Here is a 12851-nt window from a genome sequence, read left to right as displayed (position 1 = left end):
TTGAATGTGGAAAATTGTAGTTTGAATGTCCAGGATGAGTTGAGTGTGTTGAAGGTAGAATGGTTTGATACGGTTTAAAAATGTGGGGATTGTGGAAGTTTGAAAAATGTCCCATTGATTTCAATGGTAATTTCATAAAAATGTGGAAATTTTCAGGAAAAGCGGGAATTTTTTCTAGTTCCTTAACCAACTTCGTTTTTGTCCTGAATATGAGGAGTGTTTTGACAGTGGAACGGTTGAAATTGGTTGAAAAATGTGAAAGGAGGAGTCAAACCTAAGGGTGGAAATAGGCTACCAAAAACGTGAATTCCTGGAAATTTGTACAATGTGGAAAAATTGTAGTTTGAATGTCCGGAATGAGTTGAATGTGTTGAAGGTAGAATGGTTTGAATCGGTTGAAAAATGTGGGAATTGTGGAAGTTTGAAAAATGTCCCATTGATTTCAATAGGAATTTCAGAAAAATTTGGGAATTTCGGGAAAAGCGGGAATTTTTTCTAGTTACTTAAGCAACTTCATTTTTGTCCTGAATATGAGGAGTGTTTTGATGGTGGAGCGGTTGAAATGGGTTGAAAAATGTGAAAGGAGGAGTCGAACTTAAGGGTGGAAATAGGCTACCAAAAACGGGAATTCCTGGAAATGTGTTGAATGTGGAAAAATTGTAGTTTGAATGTCCAGGATGAGTTGAATGTGTTGAAGGTAGAATGGTTTGAATTGGTTGAAAAATTGGGGAATTGTGGAAGTTTGAAAAATGTCCCATTGATTTCAATGGGAATTTCAGACAAATTTGGGAATTGCAGGAAAAGCGGGAATTTTTTTCTCGTTACTTAACCAACTTCGTTTTTTTCCTGAATATGAGGAGTGTTTTGACGGTGGAACGGTTGAAATGGGTTGAAAAATGTGAAAGAAGGAGTCGAGCTTAAGGGTGGAAATAGGCTACCAAAAACGGGAATTCCTGGAAATTTGTTGAATGTGAAAAATTGTAGTTTGAATGTCCAGGATGAGTTGAATGTGTTGAAGGTAGAATGGTTTGAATCGGTTGAAAATTGTGGGAATTGTGGAAGATTGAAAAATGTCCCATTGATTTCAATGAGAATTTCAGAAATATTTGGGAATTTCGGGAAAAGCGGGAATTTTTTCTAGTTCCTTAACCAACTTCGTTTTTTTCCTGAATATGAGGAGTGTTTTGACGGTGAAACGGTTTAAATGGGTTGAAAAATGTGAAAGGAGTGGTCGAACTTAAGGGTGGAAATAGGCTTCCAAAAACGGGAATTCCTGGAAATGTGTTGAATGTGGAAAATGTTTAGTTTGAATGTCCGGGATGAGTTGAATGTGTTGAAGGTAGAATGGTTTGAATCGGTTGAAAATTATGGGAATTGTGGAAGTTTGAAAAATGTCCCATTGATTTCAATGAGAATTTCAGAAACATTTGGGAAAAGCGGGAATTTTTTCTAGTTCCTTAACCAACTTCGTTTTTGTCCTGAATATGAGGAGTGTTTTGACGGTGGAATGGTTGAAATGGGTTGAAAAATGTGAAAGGAGGAGTCGAACTTAAGGGTGGAAATAGGCTACCAAAAACGGGAATTCCTGGAAATTTGTTGAATGCGGAAAAATTGTAGTTTGAATATCCAGGATGAGTTGAATGTGATAAATGTAGAATGGTTTGAATCGGTTGAAAATTGTGGGAATTGTGGAAGTTTGAAAAATGTCCCATTGATTTCAATGAGAATTTCAGAAACATTTGGGAATTTTGGGAAAAGCGGAAATTGTTTCTAGTTTCTTAACAAACTTCGTTTTTGTCCTGAATATGAGGAGTGTTTTGACAGTGGAACGGTTGAAATTGGTTGAAAAATGTGAAAGGAGGAGTTGAACCTAAGGGTGGAAATAGGCTACCAAAAATGTGAATTCCTGGAAATGTGTTGAATGTGGAAAATTGTAGGTTGAATGTCCGGAATGAGTTGAATGTGTTGAAGGTAGAATGGTTTAAATCGGTTGAAAAATGTGGGAATTGTGGAAGTTTGAAAAATGTCCCATTGATTTCAATGGGAATTTCAGAAAAATGTGGGAATTTCGGGAAAAGCGGGAATTTCTTCTAGTTACTTAAGCAACTTCATTTTTGTCCTTAATATGAGGAGTGTTTTGATGGTGGAGCGGTTGAAATGGGTTGAAAAATGTGAAAGGAGGAGTCGAACTTAAAGGTGGAAATAGGCTACCAAAAACGTGAATTCCTGGAAATTTGTTGAATGTGGAAAAATTGTAGTTTGAATGTCCGAGATGAGTTGAATGTGTTGAAGGTAGAATGGTTTGAACTGGTTGACAAATTGGGGAATTGTGGAAGTTTGAAAAATGTCCCATTGATTTAAATGGTAATTTCATAAAAATTTGGAAATTTTCGGGAAAAGCGGGAATTTTTTCTAGTTCCTTAACCAACTTTGTTTTTGTCCTCAAGGAACGGTTGAAATTGGTTGAAATAGGCTACCAAAAACGGGAATTCCTGGAAATTTGTTGAATGTGGAAAAATTGTAGTTTGAATGTCCGGAATGAGTTGAATGTGTTGAAGGTTGAATGGTTTGAATCGGTTGAAAAATGTGGGAATTGTGGAAGTTTGAAAAATGTCCCATTGATTTCAATGGGGATTTCAGAAAAATTTGGGAATTTCGTGAAAAGCGGGAATTTTTTCTAGTTACTTAAGCAACTTCATTTTTGTCCTGAATATGAGGAGTGTTTTGATGGTGGAGCGGTTGAAATGGGTTGAAAAATGTGAAAGGAGGAGTCGAGCTTAAGGGTGGAAATAGGCTACCAAAAACGGGAATTCCTGGAAATGTGTTGAATGTGGAAAAATTGTAGTTTGAATGTCCAGGATGAGTTGAATGTGTTGAAGGTGGAACGGTTTGAATTGGTTGAAAAATTGGGGAATTGTGGAAGTTTGAAAAATGTCCCATTGATTTCAATGGTAATTTCATAAAAATGTGGAAATTTTCGGGAAAAGCGGGAATATTTTCTAGTTCCTTAACCAACTTTGTTTTTGTCCTGAATATGAGTGTTTTGACAGTGGAACGGTTGAAATTGGTTGAAATAGGCTACCAAAAACGGGAATTCCTGGAAGTTTGTTGAATGTGGAAAAATTGTAGTTTGAATGTCCGGAATGAGTTGAATGTGTTGAAGGTTGAATGGTTTGAATCGGTTGAAAAATGTGGGAATTGTGGAAGTTTGAAAAATGTCCCATTGATTTCAATGGGAATTTCAGAAAAATTTGGGAATTTCGTGAAAAGCGGGAATTTTTTCTAGTTACTTAAGCAACTTCATTTTTGTCCTGAATATGAGGAGTGTTTTGATGGTGGAGCGGTTGAAATGGGTTGAAAAATGTGAAAGGAGGAGTCGAACTTAAGGGTGGAAATAGGCTACCAAAAACGGGAATTCCTGGAAATGTGTTGAATGTGGAAAAATTGTAGTTTGAATGTCCAGGATGAGTTGAATGTGTTGAAGGTAGAATGGTTTGAATTGGTTGAAAAATTGGGGAATTGTGGAAGTTTGAAAAATGTCCCATTGATTTCAATGGGAATATCAGACAAATTTGGGAATTTCGGGAAAAGCGGGAATTTTTTCTAGTTACTTAACCACCTTCGTTTTTTTCCTGAATATGAGGAGTGTTTTGACGGTGGAACGGTTGAAATGGGTTGAAAAATGTGAAAGGAGGAGTCGAGCTTAAGGGTGGAAATAGGCTACCAAAAAGGGAATTCCTGGAAATTTGTTGAATGTGGGAAAATTGTAGTTTGAATGTCCGGGATGAGTTGAATGTGTTGAAGGTAGAATGGTTTGAATCGGTTGAAAAATGTGGGAATTGTGGAAGTTTAAAAATGTCCCATTGATTTCATTGGTAATTTCAGACAAATTTGGGAATTTCGGGAAAAGCGGGAATTTTTTCTAGTTACTTAACCAACTTCGTTTTTTTCCTGAATATGAGGAGTGTTTTGGGTAAGTGTAAGGGAAACGTGCAGAACAAGAAGTTGAAAAATATAGTTTGAAGTATGAGTGTCAGAAAAATTGTATGTAAATGATCAAAAAACTTTCCCTTCTGAGTTCCCAATGAACAGACAAGAGGCTGTCTTTGTTGCACCAAGCAAAGGCTTGGAAAATTCCATTGTGTACGATGGGAGGAGACGAGAGGGGGTTATCTATTGTCATCGAAGGCCTGCACAATCCAAATCCAGGACGAGCCCAAGCCCGAGGCATCTTCTTCTTTTGTCTTCAATGGGACCAAAAACAAGAGCTGTTTAATTACCCCCCGTTCTTGTTGAGGCATGTGTTGTGTAAACATTGAATATCTAAATAAAGGACGAGACGTAAACCTTTTTTCGTCAGAGCGTGCTAAGACACTGTAACAGGTTACAGGTCGACGGCGTCTCTCCTCAGTTGAGTCCAAATTTAATTCTGTCTCTGTTTGATTGTTTGCTTCTTGTCTTGTTTAATAGATGTCATCAGTGTTTGAACCTGACAATGAGCAATAACAATATGGGCTGCTTGCCATTCACTGCTGCTTGCAGCATGTGAATGGGCGCTTGCATTGGAGCAGGCCCATAATAAATAGATGAGTTTTGGTGTACAAAAACCATATGTGTGAATGTTTTGGAGCATTCACACAATAAACCTGTTTGTCGCCTCACGACACATGTTTTATTTTAGCCCGCTTGAAACACGCCGCACGACATGGCTTTGAGTTACAAAATGTTTCACAGATGTGGCTGACTACAACGACCCTTTGATTCGTCCCCACAACAAAGGCTTTATAATACAATTACTGTTAGCGGACAAGAAAGTGGCCGCACGACATTCAAACATGTTGTTTTGAATGGCGAGCAGACAGAGCCTTTTTTTGAACATTCGGGGCCTAAAATGTGACGAGTCCCGACATGCAAGGCTCATATTTTGCAAGGAGAATATACAAACCCCGTTTCCATATGAGTTGGGAAATTGTGTTAGATGTAAATATAAATGGAATGCAATGATTTGCAAATCCTTTTCAACCCATATTCAATTGAATGCACTACAAAGACAACATATTTGATGTTCAAACTCATAAACTTTTTTTTTTTTTTGCAGATAATAACTAACTTAGAATTTCATGGCTGCAACACGTGCCAAAGTAGTTGGGAAAGGGCATGTTCACCACTGTGTTACATGGCCTTTCCTTTTAACAACACTCAGTAAACGTTTGGGAACTGAGGAGACACATTTTTTAAGCTTTTCAGGTGGAATTATTTCAGGTGGAATTATTTCCCATTCTTCAGCTTAAGTTGTTCAACAGTCCGGGGTCTCCGTTGTGGTATTTTAGGCTTCATATTGCGCCATACATTTTCAATGGGAGACACGTCTGGACTACAGGCAGGCCAGTCTAGTACCCGCACTCTTTAACTATGAAGCCACGTTGATGTAACACGTGGCTTGGCATTGTCTTGCTGAAATAAGCAGGGGCGTCCATGATAACGTTGCTTGAATGGCAGCATATGTTGCTCCAAAACCTGTATGTACCTTTCAGCATTAATGGCGCCTTCACAGATGTGTAAGTTACCCATGTCTTGGGCACTAATACACCCCCATACCATCACACATGCTGGCTTTTTAACTTTGCGCCTATAACAATCCGGATGGTTCTTTTCCTCTTTGTTCCGGAGAACACAACGTCCACAGTTTCCCCCAAAAATTTGAAATGTGGATTCGTCAGACCACAGAACACTTTTCCACTTTGCATCAGTCCATCTTAGATGAGTTCAGGCCCAGCGAAGCCGACGGCGTTTCTGGGTGTTGTTGATAAACGGTTTTCGCCTTGCATAGGAGAGTTTTAACTTGCACTTGCAGATGTAGCGACCAACTGTAGTTACTGACAGTGGGTTTCTGAAGGGTTCCTGAGCCCATGTGGTGATATCCTTTACACACTGATGTCGCTTTTTAATGCCGTACCGCCTGAGGGATCGAAGGTCACGGGTGCAGTGATTTATCCAGATTCTCTGAACCCTTTGATGATATTACGGACCGTAGATGGTGAAATCTCTAAATTCCTTGCAATAGCTCGTTGAGAAATGTCGTTCTTAAACTGTTCGACAATTTGTTGACAAAGTGGTGACCCTCGCCCCGTCCTTGTTTGTGAATGACTGAGCATTTCATGGAATATCCAATCATGGCACCCACCTGTTCCCAATTAGCCCGTTCACCTGTGGGATGTTCCAAATAAGTGTTTGACGACCATCCCTCTTTTTTGCCACCTGTACCAGCTTTTTTGAAACATGTTGCAGGCGTCAAATTCCAAATGAGCTAACGTATTCCTCAGCTTCCTCAGTCATTTTTGAGACCGGATAGTTGAAAAGCAAGAAGAAGTATTTGGTGACATCGTGCACGTTTTACCGCACAGTTTGCAACGAGTGCTTGTGAACCGGGTCCACTGGGTGTGTGGAAGTGTTTCCACTCCCACACTCCGCATGTGTCACGTGACACAACAGCTGCGGCTCCTTAAAAACAACCTGCTCCGAGTGGCATCTTTTTTTGAGGCGCCTATTGAACAAAAATGTGATTAAAGCAGCAGTCCAGCAGGATTTGACTCCATTTGAGTTACGCCGACTCGCCGTTAATCCGTGTTTGTAAAGCGGCTCAGTCACACCTCCATCCTTCACACACACACACACACACACACACACACACACACACACACACACACACACACACACACACACACACACACACACACACACACACACACACACCAGCATCTATCAGCCAAGAAAGTGAAATATTTCCTCCTCTGCTGTGTCAGAAGTCAGCCACTAATCCTGCCGGTCTATCTTTTTGCAAGGCGTGTGTGTGAGGCCTGTCACACAGCATGGCCTCACACACTCATCAACACTCTCTCTGCCTCCCAGGGAAGGAAGGAGGCGGCGACACAAGCATCCTGGCGGCTTCATCCTCATCGTATACGGGAGCGAGTCGGGTTAATCCCCCCATCGCTCTTTAGTCGGAGCCTTAGTGTGCCAATCAAGGCCATTGGCAAGGATGGCAACTCTGCATTAATTATACAAACCAGCATACCTTTTTATTACCTCCCAATCATCCCCTGCTGGCTGTGCGAGCAGTTTTACTGCACTCCTGCCATATAGAGGATCTTTGACTAGTGTTTTTGCAGTAGGTATACTTAAAAACCGCACAGAACTCTTGACATATAGAATATCTTTGACATGTGTTTTTGCAGTAGGTACTTAAAAGTAGCACTGCATTCCTGCCATAAAGAGGATCTTTGACTCGTGTTTTTGCAGTAGGTACTTATAAACAGCACATAACTCTTGACATATAGAATATCTTTGACATGTGTTTTTGCAGTAGGGACCTAAAAGTAGCACTGCACACCCAACATATAGAGGATCTTTGACTAGTGTTTTTGCAGTAGGTACTTAAAAGTAGCACTGCATTCCTGCCATAAAGAGGATCTTTGACGCGTGTTTTTGCAGTAGGTACTTATAAACAGCACATAACTCTTGACATATAGAATATCTTTGACATGTGTTTTTGCAGTAGGGACCTAAAAGTAGCACTGCACACCCAACATATAGAGGATCTTTGACTAGTGTTTTTGCAGTAGGTACTTAAAAGTAGCACTGCACTCCCAACATATAGAGGATCTTTGACTAGTGTTTTTGCAGTAGGTACTTAAAAGTAGCACTGTATTCCTGCCATGACGAGGATCTTTGACTAGTGCTTTTGCAGTAGGTATGCTTAAAAGTAGCACTGCCCTCCTGTTATATAAAGGATCTTTGACATGTGTTTTTGCAGTAGGTACTTAAACGTAGCACTGCACTCCTCTACCATATAGAGGATCTTTGACTAGTGTTTTTGCAGTAGGGACTTAAAAGTAGCACTGCACTCCCAACATAGAAGAACTTTGACTAGTGTTTGTGCAGTAGGTACTTAAAAGTAGCACTGCCCTCGTCTACCATATAGAGGATCTTTGACTAGTGTTTGTGCAGTAGGTACTTAAAAGTAGCCCTGCACTCGTCTACCATATAGAGGATCTTTGACTTGTGTTTTTGCAGGAGGTACTTAAAAGTAGCACTGCACTCCTGTTATTTAGAGGATCTTTGACTGGTGTTTTTGCAGTAGGAATGCTTAAGATAAACTCTCCTGTCATGTAGAGGATCTTTGACTAGTGTTTTTGCAGTAGGTATACTTAAAAACAGCACAGAACTCTTGACATATAGAGGATCTTTGACTTGTGTTTTTGCAGTAGGTATGCTTAAAATTAGCACTGCACTCCTGTTATTTAGAGGATCTTTGACTAGTGTTTTTGCAGTAGGTATGCTTAAAAGTAGCACTGCATTCCTGCCATGAAGAGGATCTTTGACTCATGTTTTTGCAGTATGTACTTAAACGTAGCACTGCACTCCTCTACCGTATAGAGGATCTTTGACAAGTGTTTTTGCAGTAGGTACTTAAAAGTAGCACTGCACTCCTGCCATGAAGAGGATCTTTGACTGGTGTTTTTGCAGTAGGTATACTTAAGAACAACTCTCCTACCATGTAGAGGATCTTTGACTCGTGTTTTTGCAGTATGTACTTATAAACAGCACATAACTCAGCACATAACTAACATATAGAAGATCTTTGACATGTGTTTTTACAGTATGTACTTAAAAGTAGCACTGCACTCCCGTCATAGATCTTTGACTAGTGTTTTTGCAGTAGGTACTTAAAAGTAGCACTGCACTCCCAACATATAGAGGATCTTTGACTAGTGTTTGACTATCTATTTATTTACTTCCCCTGGGCTCAATCCTAAGAAAGCATGATATTTCTTTTCATTGTTATGCCGATGACACACAAATGTATTTTCCATTAAAGAGAAATCATGCCTCTTCAATACAGCCATTACTTGCCTGTCTTGAGGATATCAAGGCCTGGATGGCCCTAAACTTCTTAAATTTTAATGAAAAGAAGACAGAAGTAATAGTGTTTGGACCTAGTGGTACCTGTGAGCTCCCCCCTGTTGACTTTGGCCCTTTGGCTTTGCACGTTAAGCCCATGGTCACCAACCTGGGCTTTCGTATTGACTGTGATTTTAAATTGGACCGTCAGATTGGCACAGTGGTGAAAGCCAGCTTTTTTTATTTACGTCAGCTGGCCAAGGTTAAAAACCTTCTTTCTAGGCAACAGTTAGAGACAGTAATCCATGCCTTTACTACATCTCGGCTGGATTACTGTAACTCTTTATATTTTGGAATTAGTCAGTCCTCCCTCTCACGTCTGCAGCTGGTCCAAAATGCAGCTGCCCGACTTTTAACTAACACAAGAAAAAGAGAGCACATTACTCCTGTTTTAGCCTCCCTCCACTGGCTGCCTGTGTCTTTTAGAGTCCATTTTAAGATTATCTTACTCGTTTTTAAATCCTTACGTGGTCTTGCCCCACCTTACCTCTCTGAGCTGCTCCATCTGTATGCCCCCACCCGGTCCCTCAGGTCAGCTGATCAGCTGATCCTGGAGGTACCCAAAACAAAGCGCAAGCTCAGAGGGGACAGAGCTTTCTCTGTTGCGGGTCCCAAACTCTGGAACGATCTCCCTCTCCATGTGAGACAGGCCCCTTCTTTGGCTATTTTCAAGACCCTTCTTAAAACCCATTTTTATTCACTGGCTTTTAACCCAGCATGAGACTTTGAACTGTTTTTAGCTTTTAACTTTTTGAACTGTTTTTAACTTTTAAACTGTTTTTATCTAACAAACTGTTCTTAGGGTAATTTATATTTGCTTTTTAATTGTGTATTTTTATTTCTGTTTTAAATGTTAGTTTTTAGTCTGTCCTTTGCCTCTATTTCTTTGTGGTGTACAGCCCTTTGTTTTTCAACTGTGCTTGTTTTTAAAGGGCTTTATAAATAAAGTTGGTATGGTATGGTATGGTATGGTAGTGTTTTTGCAGTAGGATTACTTAAAAACAATTATGCTGTCACAAAGAGAATCTTTGACTAGTTTTTTTGCAGTAGGTATACCTAAAACAACTCTCCTGTCATATAGAGGATCTTTGACTCGTGTTTTTGCAGTATTTACACGTAAAAACAACTCTCCTGTCATATAGAGGATCTTTGATTAGTGTTTTTGCAGTAGGTACTTATAAACAGCACATAACTCATTACATATAGAAGATCTTTGACATGTGTTTTTACAGTATGTACTTAAAAGTAGCACTGCACTCTTGTCAAAGATTTTTGACTAGTGTTTTTGCAGTACGGTATGTACTTAAAAGTAGCACTGCACTCTTGTCATATAGAGGATCTTTGACTAGTGTTTTTGCAATAGGTATACAAACCCCAAAACTAGTGAAGTTGGCACGTTGTGTAAATGGTAAATAAAAACAGAATACAATGATTTGCTAATCCTTTTCAACTTATACTCAATTGATTAGACTGCAAAGACAAGATATTTAATGTTCCAAATGGAAAACTTTATTTTTTGCAAATATTAGCGCATTTGGAATTTGACGCCTGCAACATGTTTCAAAAAAGCTGACACAAGTGGCAAAAAAGACTGAGAAAGTTGAGGAATGCTCAACAAACACTTATTTGGAACATCCCACGGGTGAACAGGATAATTGGGAACAGGTTGGCGCCATGATTGGGTATAAAAGCAGCTTCCATGAAATGCTCAGTCATTCACAAACAAAGATGGGGCGAGGGTCACCACTTTGTGAACAAATGCATGAGCAAATTGTCAAACAGTTTAAGAACGACATTTCTCAACAAGCTATTGCAAGGAATTTAGGATCGACGGTTCGTAATATCATCAAAAGTTTCAGAGAATCTGGAGAAATCACTGCACGTAAGCGATGATATTACAGACTTTCAAAAAGCGACATCAGTGTGTAAAGGATATCACCACATGGGCTCAGGAGCACTTCAGAAAACCACTGTCAGTAACTACAGTTGGTCGCTACATCTGTAAGTGCAAGTTAAAACTCTACTATGCAAAGCAAAAGCCATTTATCAACAGCACCCACGCTGGGCCCGAGCTCATCTAAGATGGACTGATGCAAAGTGTAAAAGTGTTCTGTGGTCTGACGAGTTCACATTTCAAATTGTTTTTGGAAACTGTGGACGTCGTGTCCTCCGGACCAAAGAGGAAAAGAACCATCCGGATTGTTATAGGCTCAAAGTTAAAAATCTGTGATGGTATGGGGGTGTATTAGTGCCCAAGGCATGGGTAACTTACACATCTGTGAAGGCACCATTAATGCTGAAAGGTACATAAAGGTTTTGGAGCAACATATGTTGCCATCCAAGCAACGTTATCATGGACGCCCCTGCTTATTTCAGCAAGACAATGCCAAGCCACGTGTTACAACAGCGTGGCTTCATTGTAAAAGAGTGCGGGTACTAGACTGGCCTGCCTGTAGTCCAGACCTGTCTCCCATTGAAAATGTGTGGTGCATTATGAAGCCTAAAATACCACAACGGAGATCCCCGGACTGTTGAACAACTTAAGCTGTACATCAAGCAAGAATGGGAAAGAATTCCACCTGAGAAGCTTAAAAAATGTGTCTCCTCAGTTCCCAAACGTTTACTGAGTGTTGTTAAAAGGAAAGGTCATGTAACACAGTGGTAAAAATGCCCCTGTGCCAACTTTTTTGCAATGTGTTGCCATTAAATTCCAAGTTCATGATTATTTGAAAAAAAAAAAAAAGTAAGTTTCTCAGTTGGAACATTAAATATCTTGTCTTTGCAGTCTATTCAATTGAATATAAGTTGAAAAGGATTCGCAAATCATTGTATTCTGTTTTCATTTACCATTTACACAATGTGCCAACTTCACTGGTTTTGGGTTTTGTAATATAGAAGATCTTTGACCAGTGTTTTTGCTGTATGTCATCAAAAAGTCGATTTCCAAAGATTTGCACCTCTGCAGTTGCAGTATTATTACTGTGCACGTTGCACTTACCGTTTTTTGAAAAAAAGTAGTTATTAATAGTAATTCCCAGGTGGCTGTGCTGAGGCCACAGGAAGTGAGTGCATCCAGCCAGTGAGTGCTAATGAATGTTTACACCGACACAGAGTCAACAAACAGATGCTTATTGGCGCCAACATATTTCACCATCTCTATGTTTGGTTGTCAATGTGAAAGAAAATGCTTCATGTGGTGAATAATGTAAAAAGGAAAGCACTGTTTCAAGCTCTCAAATACACTTGAGGAGTGTCTGCTGCCTCCGGCGTGCATCCAGGTGGGGAGAAAGTCTTGTCGCGACTTGTTAGGAAGACTCCCGTGCGTTCCCATGACTCTTTAACGGCCGCCAGTCGCACCACGGCGATGATGAAACTCCATTTTCATGCAATAGGACGACGTCATCCAACTGTTTGGAAGCACGTTTGACGGTTCAACCATCACACTTTGCATTTTACATCCTTTTTTTATGCAAACCCCGTTTCCATATGAGTTGGGAAATTGTGTTAGATGTAAATATAAACACAATACAATGATTTGCAAATCACTTTCAACCCATATTCAGTTGAATATGCTACAAAGACAACATATTTGATGTTCAAACTCTTAAACATTTTTTTTTTGCAAATAATCATTAACTTTAGAATTTGATGCCAGCAACACGTGACAAAGAAGTTGGGAAAAGTGGCAATTAATACTGATCAAGTTGAGGAATGCTCATCAAACACTTATTTGGAACATCCCACAGGTGAACAGGCAAATTGGGAACAGGTGGGTGCCATGATTGGGTATAAAAGTAGATTCCATGAAATGCTCAGTCATTCACAAACAAGGATGGGGCGAGGGTCACCACTTTGTCAACAAATGCGTGAGCAAATTCTTTAAGAACAAC

At 39.8% G+C, this 12851-nt stretch overlaps 1 long non-coding RNA gene across 1 annotated transcript in view; it reads left to right on the top strand.

Annotated features, from left to right (window-relative positions):
* Window positions 1-12851, top strand: part of LOC133617377 (uncharacterized) — a 203270-nt gene that overhangs the window by 182919 nt on the left and 7500 nt on the right. The gene's annotated exons all lie outside the window — the stretch shown is intronic.

Source organism: Nerophis lumbriciformis, linkage group LG16 (assembly GCF_033978685.3).
Source record: "Nerophis lumbriciformis linkage group LG16, RoL_Nlum_v2.1, whole genome shotgun sequence".
Lineage (NCBI taxonomy): Eukaryota > Metazoa > Chordata > Actinopteri > Syngnathiformes > Syngnathidae > Nerophis > Nerophis lumbriciformis.
The sequence above is the reverse complement of the archived record's forward strand: the minus strand, read 5'-3'. Positions and strand labels throughout refer to the sequence as shown.